The following is a 14948-nucleotide window of genomic DNA, read 5'->3' on the forward strand; positions in this document are numbered from 1 at the left end:
TGTCCCCATAACACACCGTGTATGTGCCTCGGGCTACCGTTCCAGGGTCCGATGGAGTGGATTGAGGTTCAAACGGAACAGGCTCTGTGGAGAGCAGGTCCACAGACACGGTGTAAAAACTCCAGCAGCTAGGAGAATTTCCGTAGAGCGGGATTTCAGACACAGCGCGACTGCCCAGAGGAGGTCTGCTCACGGGAAGCACTCTCAGTAACCGCGGATGGAACCAACCCCACCGGAGGGAAAGTGGAGGCCTAGGGCGGAGCAGCCCTGAGCCAGCAGGGGATGCCCCGCCCCCTACCTGCGCTTCCCAGCCCAGCCGGTGCCAGCTGCTCCCCACCGCCCGTGGGCCAGGCCTGGCACAGGGCACTCCCCCCAGCGCTTCTGCGTGTTCAGGCACATTCACCAGGGTGGTTCGCAAAAACTCCTTGTTCCCTTTATGTCTAAAAAATAAAGTCATGTTTAAAAGAAAGGAGGGAAACATCAGAATTCCTACATTTTGCATCTAGAGAGAATAAAAGTGGGAGTTGAACGATTAGCAACGATTTTGAAATAGAAGTGTGTCGCCCTTTGCCAGCTCACAAAGTCCGGATGCCTGGCCAGTAATGTAACATCATGAACATGGAAAAGCATGTCCCCAAGGCGCGCGCGTGCACACACACACACACACACACACACACACACACACACTCCAGCCAACGGGAGGGACCATTCAACACTGTCTTCTCGCTCCCCTCCCTCCTTAGCACCACACAATGACCTTTAAGGCCTCTGGGGTTCAAGGGCACTCAAACATGTGATCCAAGTAAGGTCTGGGGCCAGATGAGTTCACTGGACCACATTCCAATTTCTTCGTTAACGCTGTTTGTTTTAACAAGAGAGAATGCTCTGCTCCGACAGCAGGTGCTCCTCCGAGGTTCACACCCACTGTCTCAGCTCTGCCTCGAGGGGCAGTGGGATGCGGGCACCAATAATGCAAAGGAGACAGGACCCTCCTCAGGCCCGTTTAATCACTCAGTGCTATGCCCATCATTTATTGTCCATGTGGTGGGCACTCACTCCCTGCACACGTCACATGCACTGTGTTCCTGCCCAATAGCCTTCCTGCCAGAACAGAGAACAGAGAACATGCACGTCTGAAGGGAAGGCAGGTAGTGCTTGATGAGCCTCCACTGGGAGCCAAGTGATGTCATCCCCAAACCACCCCCTCAATACAGTCCTGTCACCTCCACTTTAAAACTAGGAGAAAGGGTTTAGAGAACTCGTGGGAGACCCTTCACAGCCCACAGCTAAATGTGGTGAAAACACATTTATTCCACCAAATACGATTGACCACTTACCACGTGCCTGGAACTGCCTGGGGCACAGCTTTCCCTCCATCTGTGGTCCTCAACCTTGGCTGAGATGCCAACAGCTCTTAAGACACACCAGCACCAACAACCACTCCTGGCCACTAATCCGAACCGCTGGAAGTGAAGCCCAGCTTAAGAGTTTTTAAAGTTTACCAAGTGATTCGGAAGTCCATACAGGATTGAGAATCTTTGCTTTCTTGCTTGCTTGATTGACTGATTTTTATTTCAGAGAGGAAGGGAGAGGGAGAGAGAGAGAGAATGTCAATGATGAGAGAGAATCACTGATCGGCTGCCTCCTGCACACCCCATATTGGGGATCAAGCCCACTACCCGGGCATGTGCCCTGACTGGGAATCGAACCATGACTTCCTGGATATTAGGTTGATGCTCAACCATTGAGCCATCCCAACAGGGCTCTTCGCATGTTTTAGATTAAAGGTCTCCATCCTCATGACACTGGCTCTGCGCAGAAGGGGAAGGGAAATGCATACAACATAACACACTGGGAGAACAGAGGGCAATGCCCAAAGAAATCTGAAATAGTGCCGTGCCCATGTAACGGGCTGGACTTTACAAAAGCAAAACTATTTCTGGAATTGGCTGGTGTTCTGGGCTGAACTATGTGTCCCCCAAACTCACATGTTGAAACTCTAACCCCCAGTGCTTCAGATGTGCCTGCATTCGGAGAGCGGGCCTTTAATGAGGTGATTAAGTTAAAAGGAGATCCTGAGTGTGGACTTCAATCTAATCTGACTGGTGTCCTTGGGAGAGGAAATTTGGACACAAAGAGACACCAGGGCTTCCCACATACGAAGGACGGACAGACCACATGAGGCCACAGTGAGGAGCTGAGGTCTACAAGCCAAAGAGAGCAGCCTCAGGAGAAACCAGGCCTGCCGACACCTTGATCTTGCTCTTCCAGCCTCCAGAACTGAGAGAAAATACATGTCTGCTGTTTAAGCCCCCCTCACCGCCCCCAGTCTGAAGAACTTTTTATGGCAGGCTTAGTAAACTGGTGGATTCATGGAAAGTATAATTTCCGAAATGAAGGGGGCATAAAACACTTAAAGACTGGGCAGGCTTTGGACTAGAGTCATGATTCTCAGACCTGGCTGTGTATCAGAATCCTCCACAACATGCAGCAAAACACAGACCCACCCCCCCACTCAACCCCCCGGACCTTATGCTACTCCCACAAGTTTGGGCCATTTAGTCTGTTCCGCTCCCGATGACTCTCAGACACACCACGAAGAGATCCATTTGACTAGAGCAAGGCAGCTTGGAGGACAGGATTGCAGGTGAGGAGGGGCTGCAGCTGGGGGACAAGTAGGCATCAGGGCAAGTATGCTGTGTGTGGAGGGGAGTGATGGTGGCAAGGAGAGCTACACAGTTGGGACAGAAAGAATGATGGTTAATTTTATGTCAACACAACTAGCCAGGCCCAGATAATTGGTCAAATCTTACTCTAGGTGTTTCTGTGAAGGTATTTTTTTAGATGAGGATTAACATTTAAGTTGGTGGACTTTGAGAAAAATTGATAATGTAGGTGGGCCTCATCCAGCTGGCTGAAGGCCTGAGTAGAACAAAAGCTGATCTCCCTTGAGCAAGGACTTTGAAACTTGGGATGGCCACTCTGCCCTGCGTCCCCAGCCTGCTGGCCTAACCTGCAGATTTGAACTTAAGAACTCCCACAATTGCATGAGCCAATTATTTAAGAAAAATAGAGATAGGCAGACAGATGATAGATAGATTGGTAGATGATAGGTGATAAATGGATAGATAGATAGATAGATAGATAGACAGACAGACAGATAGATAGATAGATAGATAGATAGATAGATAGATAGATAGAAGATAAATACATACATATATACATACATAGATGATATACAGATGATAGATAGATAGATAGATAGATAGATAGATAGATAGATAGATAATAGTAGGTAGATAGATAGATAATAGTAGATAGGTAGATAATAGTAGATAGATAGATAGAAGATAAATACATACATACATACATAGATGATATACAGATGATGATAGATAGATAGATAGATAGATAGATAGATAGATAGATAGATAGATAGATAGTAGATAGACAGACGATAGATACATAGATGCACACATCCATACACCCTGGTGGCTCTGTTTCTCTGGAAAACCTTGACCAATATGGAAAGAGCAGTTGGAAAGATGAGGATACATTGAAGGAAGGCCTGGATGGGCAAGCTCAGGGTTTGGGTCTGTATCCGGGTGGGAGCCAGGGGAGCCTTCAGAGTTCAGTTTCCCTGTAGCATTCATCGAAACAGCCAACAGCAATGGAGAGCATGGGTTAATCCCTTCTTTTTAAACTGATTCCAGAGAAAGAGTTGCAGCTACTCAGAGACAAGGAACTTGTTAGAGCAGGCTCAAGAAGCTTGCCAAACTGTGAACGTTCCCTTGTGAGGCCCGGAGATCAGTGAGCTGTCAGGGAGATCAAAGGGGAGAGCGGTGCCTAAGGGCATGTACAGCAGGCTGTGGAGTTCAAATCCTTCAGGCAGGTACCATGTCAGCCCCTGGCCTGCGCCATCCTTGGAGATGCCCAATCTGTGCTCTTTTGATGTAGTCACCCTGAAAACCAGCCCAGAATTTTAAGAAGCAAAACAAATTGAAGGATTTCAAAGGAAGAACACTCAGAATTTTATAACTTACAATTTTAACTTCATTTTCAAAGACTCCCGTTTACACGTTTTGTGTCCCCAAGGCCATTGGAAGGAGGGGGCGGGGGCGGGCAGGGGGTAGAAATGCTGCATGTATTTGTTTTTAAAACGTCAGAATGATCTGTGGTTGTCATATCCTGGTCGTGGCTGTGCAGTTCAGTCTTCTCAGCTCTGTCCTCCTCTCCAGGACCCACCCTGGGCTATGCGGAGATGCACTTAATTTGCATATTCATCCATTCAGCATTCATTAAGTGAATATGGATGAGCACCTGCCCTAAGCTCTTCACCGCAGTCCATGTTTGGAATACAGTGTTCAACAAGCACAAAGACACTATCTTATTCTTGTTATAATCCTTTGACAAACTATTTTTTAAAATGAAAATGAAAAGGAGACATGTCCCAGCGATAACTGACTGACCCGGACGCCTGAGGAGACTGCGTGGCTTAGCGAACGTGTGTGCTTCGTTTCTAGAAACTTCATGGAGAGAGTTAACAATATAACACTTGACAATGGAAACCTAGTTTTAAATTGCAAATTTTATTCAGTGACTAATAAAACCTCCATGGGAAAGAATCTAGTGGCATAGGGTAATTCTCTATCTTTTAATAATTTTTTTAAAAGTCTTTAATATGTTTAAGGAGATTTATCATCATTTTATTTTGTATTTCTATAAGTATTTTTTAGTACTTAAAATATCAATTCAAGTCTGGCCGGTTGAGCATCGTTTGTAAGGCATGTGCAGGAGGCAGCTAATCAATGTTTCTCTCTCATCACTGATGATTCTATCTTTCTCTACCTTCCTCTCTGAAATCAATAAAAATGTTTTTTAAAAATCAATTCAATGAAAGCAACATCCTATAGTCCAGTGGTCGACAAACTCATTAGTCAACACAGCCAAATATCAACAGTACAACAATTGAAATTTCTTTTGAGAGCCAAGTTTTTTAAACTTAAACTATATAGGTAGGTACATTGTTATTAACTTAATTAGGGTACTCCTAAGGCTTAGGAAGAGCCACACTCAAGGGGCCTCATGTAGCTTGCGAGCCGCAGTTTGCCGACCACGGTCCTATAGCATAGTTAAAATAAGGAATTCTATTAACTTCCATATTAGAATACATGTTAAAGTGCATTCTTAATAGAAATTTTTAATAAGAGGAACTGGAGTAAAAGAAAAGTGACTCAGGAAAATAATTTCACCCCTAGAGACACTGAAGAAAGTCAGCTGGAGCGATAAAAGATTCTAGATGTTCTTTATTTTTTAAGATTTTAAAAAATTGATGTTTAGAGAAAAAGAAAGGGGAGAGGGAGAGAGAGAAATATCTATGTGAGAGTGAAACGTCAGTTGGCTGCCTCCAGCCCGCCCCCTACTGGGGATTGAGCCCACAACCCGGGCACGTGCCCTGACCGGGAATCGAACTGGCAACTTTTCAGTGCACAGGAGGACGCACTACCAACTGAGCCACACGGGCCAGGGCTAATTTTTTTAAGTAAATTTAGACTGTGGAACACTGTTACAATAAATTTTTGAATATTGTTCGCGAGCATATAGGCAGTGAAGTGGTGCTCTCTAAAAAATCAAAGTATCTTATAAACAAATCATACTTTTTAAAAATATATTTTTATTGATTTCAGAGAGGAAGGGCAAGGGAGAGATAGAAACATCAATGATGAGAATCATTGACCGCTGCCTCCCGTACGCCCCCTACTGGGGACCAAGCCTGCAACCCCGGCATGTGCCCTTGACCGAAATCAAACCCGGGACCCTCAGTCCACAGGCTGACGAGGCTCTACCCAGTGAGCCACACCAGCTAGGGCACAAATCATACTTTTGTGATGAGCAGAACAAAGCCTGCTGCAAACACGGTGCCTTGGTGCTCGTAAGCCAGTTCTAACGTCTCTCACAGCATCTGAGCTGGGCGTGTAAGCCCGCATGTGGGATGCCGCAGCGAGCCCGTCCGCTCCCGGCACCCGCATGGCCTGGTGGCGTGATGGAAAGTTGGCAGGAACACGTTGTATCTACTCCTGTCCTGTGAACACTTCCTCCACGGATCGCAATGAAGATACGGAAGGCACATGACTCCAGGGGCCGCTGCGCACAGTTCCGGATGAGAGCTAATGTGCCTGAGAAGAAAGGTGAGAGTGAGACATCTTGACTGACTGGACCCATTGGAAAGGGCCGGCCTGTCGGCCACCACGACAGGAAACGTTAGCATGGTTAGCATGGCTGCCTCCTCGGGGGCTGAGCCCAGAGCCCAGAACGGATGGACAGTTTTTCACTACAACACAGTTCATCAGCTCCGGAGGAAGTCGCTGTTCCAGAAGCAGTAGTTATAACGGTGAACGATAACTAGGTTTGCTGTGATTATTTTCTTCAAGTGAATGAAAGTGTCACCTTTTCGAATAGGAAAAATCCTATAGAAATAACAACTTCACGTTCCTGTGCAGATTCTAGGACATCCTACACGAGCCCAGATATGTGGCTATCAGACCTTTTGTTGAGTTTTTCCTGGCTACATTCCAGTGTTAGGACAATACCTGGAACTTAGCACAACACATATTTGCAGATTGAACGACTTTAGGGAAAGGAAGCTTTCTTTGGCACTGAATTGTTTTTCTAGAAGATACCAGTAGGATGATTTTCCTTATACTGCATCAAACTCATTTTTCTACATCTGCTAGTTATTAGATATAATTATGTGTCCCTGATACAAACAAAATAAACCTAGCTGTCTTCCAAATATTTTAAGACAGCTAACATTTTCCTTTTAGGTATGTGGTATTTTTTTTCCTGGAAGAAGGTAATGAATTCCTGAACCTTCTCTACATAACATGGTTTCCTACCCCTTAACCATTCTCCTCTTTTTTCTCTTATGTGCCTACCTTTTCAGATCTGTTTATGAGGTGGTGCCCTGAATGAAACAGTCTGCAGAGGGAAGTCCAGCTGACCCTCACGCGGTGTGATTGTAAGATTGGACTGGCTGTGGGAAAGCGCGCCAGAAGAGTAGCAATGATTCCAGTTTGGTCTGAAACCAATTAAAATCTTGAAGTGTTTTCTCAAACTACAAGGAGGTCCTAGCTGACATCTGGGTTAAATGTGGTGATTTTTCCCCCCCAAAAATAAGATTTTATTTTTCATTTGTTTTCTACAGCAAGTCTTTTCTCAGCCAAAGAAGAAAAATAAGACATGTCCTTTGACAAAAAGGGTTGATTCTAAGCTTCATTTAAATTTGGTTTGAAAATCTCACAGAGGCTGAACCAGAGGAACACAGATTGCCCCCTGCACGCAGTCCTGAGGCCCAAAAGCAACGCCCTGGTCCCCGTGGCCTAGAGCCTCCGTGGGCAGGAAGCCGGGGAGGCCCTGGGTCAGCTCGGGGCTCGCTGGGGACAGTCCGAGAGGCCAGTTAGGGGAGAGGCCACTGGGACACAGCGGACCACGGTTGCCCAAGGCCTCTCTGGGCCGAACGGGCAGGAGGATTGCATCAACATGAACGGCCCACGGAGAGCCGGTCCCTGGGCAGGCGCCTGCTCCTGCAGCCTGTGCTCTGCGCAGAGGAGCAAGGAGACGTCCAGCCGAGGAGGGAGAGGAGGAGAAAGGCCGCCAGGCCTGCGGGACACAGCGCTCCTCGCACACGGGAGGGGTGGAAAGCGGGTCAGAGGGGAGTCTGTCCTGCGTACCCCTTGGAGCTGCAGTGATTCGAATACGGACTCTGCCCATTCCCACTCAGGGGCTCGGATGTGGAGCCGTAGCGGCTCTGGGAGGGAGCCGTGGAGCGGGGCAGCCCCGTCTTTACTTCTCTGCACCACAGTGAGCGGGTGGGCCACCCACACTCCCCTCCAGGCTGCCCGGCCCTGAGTCTGTGCACATGAAGGCGACCACAGCTGACCAGGACTTGTCACCCTTGGGACTCACATGGCCAAGGTACTCTGGCCATTTCAGTGGGTGGAGGCTGGGTGAGCTCTCCTGGGGGGGGGGGGGGGCAGAGAAGGAGGGCCTCTGGTGGCTGGAGAGAGGCGATCATCTGGGAGCCTCTCTCAGGTCCGCACAGTTCCGCTCCGGCTCCAGACTTGCACTTCACTCAGCCAGCACAGGAGCGGCTTAAACAGGCCCCTTCTCCGCAGACGGCAGGTTAGCACACCTTGCTCCCTGGGCACTTTTCTTGGCGGTCTTATCCCGACCCACCCTCCATTCCACACTCCGCAGGAACTCCAGTGACGGGTGCTCACCATCCCGTGACATCCCAGGATGCTCTACGCCCCTCGAGAGTGGTGTCCTGGGGGTGCTCCTGGCCCACGGGCTGAACACGGGGTCAGCTGAGAGGAAGCCTCGTGCTTCCTTCTCTTCATTTCCGGCTCTGACCCCCGTCCTGTTCCTTGGTCAGGATGGCAGAGTCTGGTCCCAACAGGTCCACAGTGACGGCTGAGGGGTCCTTGGTCACCTGCCTTGCGAGGCCGCTGCTGGCGCTTGCCAGGTGCCTGGCTTTCTACGGCTATGATGGAGGATGGGGATCCCCGACCTGCCTTCTGAGCCCCCGGGAGGGAAGCCTGGCCTGGTGCAGGCTCTGCTCTGGCCCAAGCGTCAGCCCGCCTGCTCCCCGCCCTGCGGCGCCTGCAAAGGCAAGAAAAACCCCTTTTTTTTTATAGGCCAAAGCTTAGATTTGGGATTCCTCCCAAGAGAAAAAAAATACTTTTTAATTATTTTGGAAACTATAGCGTTTTCCACACATTTCCCCAGACATAGACATTCCCTTTCCGTGCAGTGAAAGCATGATGCTGATTTCCCTGTGTTCGTGTAGAATATGGTTTCATTTGTCATTCTTCGTGTCCACAGCGAGTACGATGTCTGTGGGAGTGAGGAGCATCGTGCTGTGCTGGTCGATTCTCTCCACCCTCTAAGCCAGCGGTTCTCAACCTGTGGGTCGCGGCCCCTTTGGGGGTCAAATGACCCTTTCACGGGGGTCACCTAAGACCATCGGAAAACACATATATCATTACATATTGTTTTTGTGATTAGTCACTATGCTTTAATTATGTTCAATTTGTAACAATGAAAATACATCCTGCATATCAGATATTTACATTACGATTCATAACAGTAGCAAAATTACAGTTATGAAGTAGCAACAAAAATAATTTTATGGTTGGGGGTCACCACAACATGAGGAACTGTATTAAAGGGCCGCGGCATTAGGAAGGTTGAGAACCGCTGGGCTAAGCCCTCACAGAGCCCTCTTTCCTGCCTCCACGGGGTCCCTGGCATTGAGCACATGTCACGTACCTAACGGCCCCTGAACAGGGAGGAGAGGCCTTTCTGGAGTTGTGTGGGTCACTCTCCACTGGAGGGTGGACGGGAGGGTGGGGCCCCGTCTGCGCAGCACCTGCACCTCCCCAGGCAGCGGAGGAGGCGAGGTCCCATTGCTGCTGGGATGAGCCGGAACCGTGTGGACACGTCAGCAAGCCCGTGCCCCGTCCTGGTCCTCCCTAGGGAATGTCGTGTGAAGGTCATTCCTGCCCAAATAGCCACTTTGTCGGGATTTTTATTACAAAACGCTCATTTCTGCATCTTTGTCACAATGGTGTGTCACACCACGATGTCACGTCGTGGGTACAGGACGGAGACACGTGGCGGAAACGTGAGCGACACGGGAGGGGGACCAGGCTGCCAGAGCGGAGCCTGGGTCTCACCTCAGGGTCTGTCCGTGGGATCAGCTCCTCTCAGAGCTTCAGAGAATGGCCGAGGGTGTCCCCCTGTTCCGCCGGCGGGCTCCTGTCTGAGACCGAACTCCCTGCACGGTGGGCGGGCTTTGTCACCGACGTGACCCCTCAGCCCAGCCTCAGGCCTCCGGGCTGTTGCTCTGGCAGGCCCCGCGCAGTGCAGTGACCATGCCAGGCCTGGCCCACGAGTCCGCAGGCCTCGCGCAGTGCAGTGACCGTGCCAGGCCTGGCCCGCGGATCTGCAGGCCCCGCGCAGTGCAGTGACCATGCCAGGCCTGGCCCACGGATCTGCAGGCCCCGCGCAGTGCAGTGACCATGCCAGGCCTGGCCCACGGATCTGCAGGCCCCGCGCAGTGCAGTGACCATGCCAGGCCTGGCCCGCGGATCTGCAGGCCCCGCGCAGTGCAGTGACCATGCCAGGCCTGGCCCACGGATCTGCAGGCCCCGCGCAGTGCAGTGACCATGCCAGGCCTGGCCCGCGGATCTGCAGGCCCCGCGCAGTGCAGTGACCATGCCAGGCCCGGCCCACGGATATGGAAGCCCCGCGCAGTGCAGTGACCATGCCAGGCCTGGCCCACGGATCCGCAGGCCTCGCGCAGTGCAGTGACCATGCCAGGCCTGGCCCACGGATCCGCAGGCCCCGCGCAGTGCAGTGACCATGCCAGGCCTGGCTCACGGATCCGCAGGCCCCGCGCAGTGCAGTGACCATGCCAGGCCTGGCCCGTGAGTCCGCAGGCCCCGCGCAGTGCAGTGACCATGCCAGGCCTGGCCCACGGATATGGAAGCCCCGCGCAGTGCAGTGACCATGCCAGGCCTGGCCCACGGATCTGCAGGCCCCGCGCAGTGCAGTGACCATGCCAGGCCTGGCCCACGGATCTGCAGGCCCCGCGCAGTGCAGTGACCATGCCAGGCCCGGCCCACGGATCTGCAGGCCCCGCGCAGTGCAGTGACCATGCCAGGCCTGGCCCACGGATCTGCAGGCCCCACGCAGTGCAGTGACCATGCCAGGCCTGGCCCACGGATCTGCAGGCCCCACGCAGTGCAGTGACCATGCCAGGCCTGGCCCACGGATCTGCAGGCCCCGCGCAGTGCAGTGACCATGCCAGGCCTGGCCCACGGATCTGCAGGCCCCACGCAGTGCAGTGACCATGCCAGGCCCGGCCCACGGATCTGCAGGCCCTATGCAGTGCAGTGACCGTGCCAGGCCCGGCCCACGGATCTGCAGGCCCTCGCAGTGCAGTGACCATGCCAGGCCTGGCCCGTGAGTCCACAGGCCCCGCGCAGTGCAGTGACCATGCCAGGCCCGGCCCGCGGATCTGCAGGCCCCATGCAGTGCTGACAGCCCCAGGTGGGCCCACGAGCAGCTGCTTCCCTGTGCTCAGCTATCCTGCGGGTGAGCTGCCCTCCAGCGACTCGGAGAAGGGAACTGTTTACTGATGGGCATGACCAGCTTCTGGGGCGACACTCCTGAAATCCTGTGGCTACAGACCTGGCCCAGAGAAGCTCCGAGGCCCAGGGCCCAGCCCCCCGAGGAAGCCACGTACAGCGTAAGGAGCTTGCGGCTGGGCTCTGGGCTCCTGGGCACTCAGGGTCACAGCTGGACTCAGAGCTTTGGTTGCTGATCCGAGAGTGAGCAGTGAGCCGTGACTTCCAGGTCACCACCCAGGTGGCAGAGGGGCCAGGCCTGAGGTGTGGAAGGGCACGGAGGGTCATGCTCATCTGACAACAGCGTGACAGCTGAGGGCCCGTCTTCTCCCCTGTGAAGGGGATTTGGAGGCTTAGAGAGACCAGTCAGCTGAACACTGACCGAATCGCAAACGATCTATCTATAGGAGCGCACAGATGTGCACACACGCACACATGCACGCACGCACACATGCCAAGGAGTGCCCAAAAGCTGTGAAACCCCTCAGCCCGAATCAGGCCGATCGGCTCCCAGGGAAAGGGGCGCGTCGTCTCTCGGCAGCACCTGCCCTCCCAAGACTATGCTGCGCCTCCACAGCTTCGGCCGCTGGGAGCAAACTGCCTTTTCCAGGAGGGGCGGCCTCTGTCTCCCGAGCCACAGGGCCCTGAGCACACGCTTGGTGTCCCAGGGGCCACTGGCCTGCAGGTCATACCAGCAAGTGGCTTGTGCTCCAAGCTCCGAACTGCAATTCCGAACATGAAGAACTCCATGCAGCATCTATGTTCACACATGACCAATGGCACGCAGCTCTGCCCAGGATCCCTGCTCCACGCATGCCTCTCGTCCATCGTGTCAGCGTGTGCCCAACACGGTGTGATCGTGACCGCTTACACGTTACTAACCACACCCACGCACGTCAGATACAAAGACGCTTGATGCAGACTATCTGGCTCAAGCATGCAAGAAAATGTGCAAAGAAAGGAAAGTTGGCCAACTTTAATTTCCAAAACAACCACAGAATGACATTTCCAGTGATTTTCAGAGGTTCGAGTGCCCAAAGATTAAAAACGTGCAGACCTACTCCCTGTTGGAAACAGATTTAGTTCTTTTGAAGATAATGAAATAAAAATGGTTTCCTTTAATAGTTCTTTGGAAAGACTACATGAATTACAGTTCGGTGATTTATTCTGGCTACCAGTGATTTGATCTGAGCCTTTTTTAAAAACACCTACAAAGCCAGACAGAGCGGGCCGTGGCCCCAGCGGCCTCCCCATGAGCGCGGCCTGGTGAGGCGGGTGCGCTGGCTGGGGACCGGCTGGTTCACGCGAAGGGACAGGCTCCCTCCAGTGGGGACAGACGGGAACACATCCGACTCCTTCCCTTGAGGATGACAGGATTTCCATTTCTGAGCACCAACTCTCGGTTTTTGGCTTAGATTCTCACTCCAAAAGCTGCACTTTGGGACGTCCCGTTTGCCAAGGCTCCATCCAGCAACCTATGAATCTTTTTGGCCGTTTACGTGTGTCCCCTCTGTGGCCTCTTTTTCCCCATCATGACTCTCTTCATTGTTAAAGCCATTGAGCCAACAAGTGTTTGTCAATGCCTGCCTCGTGCCGGGCGTGGCTCCAGGCACTGGGGACACAGCACAGCGTGAACAAAATGATTCAAAACCTTGTCACAAGGAGCTTAAAACACCATCAGACACGTGGACTGCGTGCGAGGGATTGTGGTTATCATTTAACCGGATCCTCCCACCACCCTGCCAGCAACCTGAGAAGCGGAGAAACTGGCCGGATCCCACAGGAGGCCCAGGGTACACCGCCCCAGATGGCTGCCCGGATAGCCGGACCCCACAGCTCCAAAGCCGGCAGCCCGTCTCCTCTGGCGACACGCGTGCACCGTGAGGCGGGGCTGTGTCTGCTTGTCCCTGCTGTGCCCGTACCCAGCACGGGGGCGGGCCTGGGGACGCTCCACAGTAACTCGCCTAAATGCCCATGAGCAGGAATCAGGGAGAGGTCACTGAAGGCAGGACTCACTGCCTCCAGCCCCTCCTCACCATGTGTCCTGCTCTCCATGAGTTTCCAAAAACAGGAAGCGGCCCGTGCCTGGCGGTGCAGGCGGGTTCTTCCAGCGACAAGTCTCTCCACTTTCTTACGGAGCGAGGGAAGGAATCCGAGTCTAAAATGACAAGATCTGAATCGTCAGAGGGTTCGCGATCTTTAACAGACTCATGCTTGCCACCTCTGCTGATACAGCTGGAGGAGGCGGAGGAGAAAGCCACCTCCCCTGGTGCGTCACGTGTGGCGGAGAGCATCATGAGTGGAGGAGAGCGTCACGCGTGGGGGAGAGCGTCATGTGTGGCGGAGAGCATCACGCGTGGAGGAGAGCGTCATGTGTGGCGGAGAGCGTCACGTGTGGAGAGCGTCACGTGTGGCGGAGAGCATCACGTGTGGAGGAGAGCGTCACGTGTGGCGGAGAGCATCACGTGTGGAGGAGAGCGTCATGCGTGGGGGAGAGCGTCACACGTGGGGGAGAGCGTCACACGTGGGGGAGAGCGGTGGGCTCGGCGAGCGGCCCCTTCCTCCCCTGCGGCTGCAGACGGAACCTAATGCCTGTGGAAAGGGCCGTCCCGCGGTGTTATCTGGTGAATTACTTTATAGCAGCTGCTCCCTCGGTGTCGCATGCCCTGTGCCACCAGCCACTCAGCCCGGCTCAGAGCCTGGCGGCCGCCGCTCACACCCAAGGGCCCACGTGTGTGAGCGGCGTGAGCGCCTCGGCCTGAGTCACCGGAGGATCGGTGAATACTGGAGGAGCAATCCCGCCACGGGAGTGCTGTCGGCTGGAGCACTGTTTGCTCAGTGGCCGCGCAGCCAGGGGTCACGGGGTCACGTGGCGGGGCCAGGCCCAGGGCTGGGCGAGCGGGAAGCACCACCAGGCCCAGGAACAGCCGCAGGCCCGCGTCTGCTGCTCGCCCCGGCGGTAAAACACACCAACTGCGAGGAGGCGTCCTCCCTCCCGGGGTGCCTGCCTCTACAGGGGCGAGCTTCCAGGGGACCCCACACCGCTCGCCTCGCCCCCTCATTGTTTCTCCCGCAGTCGGGTGGCTTAGGGTTCATAACCCCATCTTACTCTGAGAGGTCGAGAGCCGGTTCCTGGTGGAGTAAACTTGCTCTTGGCCGGTCGCTATTTTCCACTTATTTCATTCCGGCCGAGCTCCCGGTGAAACCTCCCGGTGGCCTTCCCGGAGGAGCTTTATCTCCATCCGCTCCTTCCGCCCCCTGCGGTGCCCCCTTCGACAGTGTCCGCTGCCACTCTGGGGGGACCCTCCTGGCTGGCCAGTCCTCCTTTCCTGAAACCTAGGTGCCCTCCGGCACCTCTGCCTGGACACGGGCCCCTCAACCCCTCCTGCTGGGAGCTCAGCAAGTCCAAGGTGAGCTCCTCCCGACCTGCTCTGCTCTCCCTAACTCAGCCCAAGTCCTGAGGAGGACGCCCTCCCTGGGCTTGGACCTGTCCTCCCCGGGCCGCTGCTCACAGCCACACGGCCCACGGGGGTGGCCGTGGTTAGGAAAAGGCTGCAGCCTCGGATTCTAACGCGAACGCTGAGCACGTTGCTGTGGCAAGTCCTCATGCAATCTGGACTCAGTTCTCTAAAAGTGAGTGGGGCTCAACTTTTTCAAGTTCAACTGAGCTGTTAACTGCAGGCCCACGAAGTGCTGGCCCTGTTTGCTCTAAGCACACAGCGTCTGCTGTCTACACCCGGGACCAGCCAGGCCTCA

The sequence above is a fragment of the Myotis nattereri genome, assembly GCF_964212035.1.
Source record: "Myotis nattereri genome assembly, chromosome: 17".
NCBI classification, from domain to species: domain Eukaryota; kingdom Metazoa; phylum Chordata; class Mammalia; order Chiroptera; family Vespertilionidae; genus Myotis; species Myotis nattereri.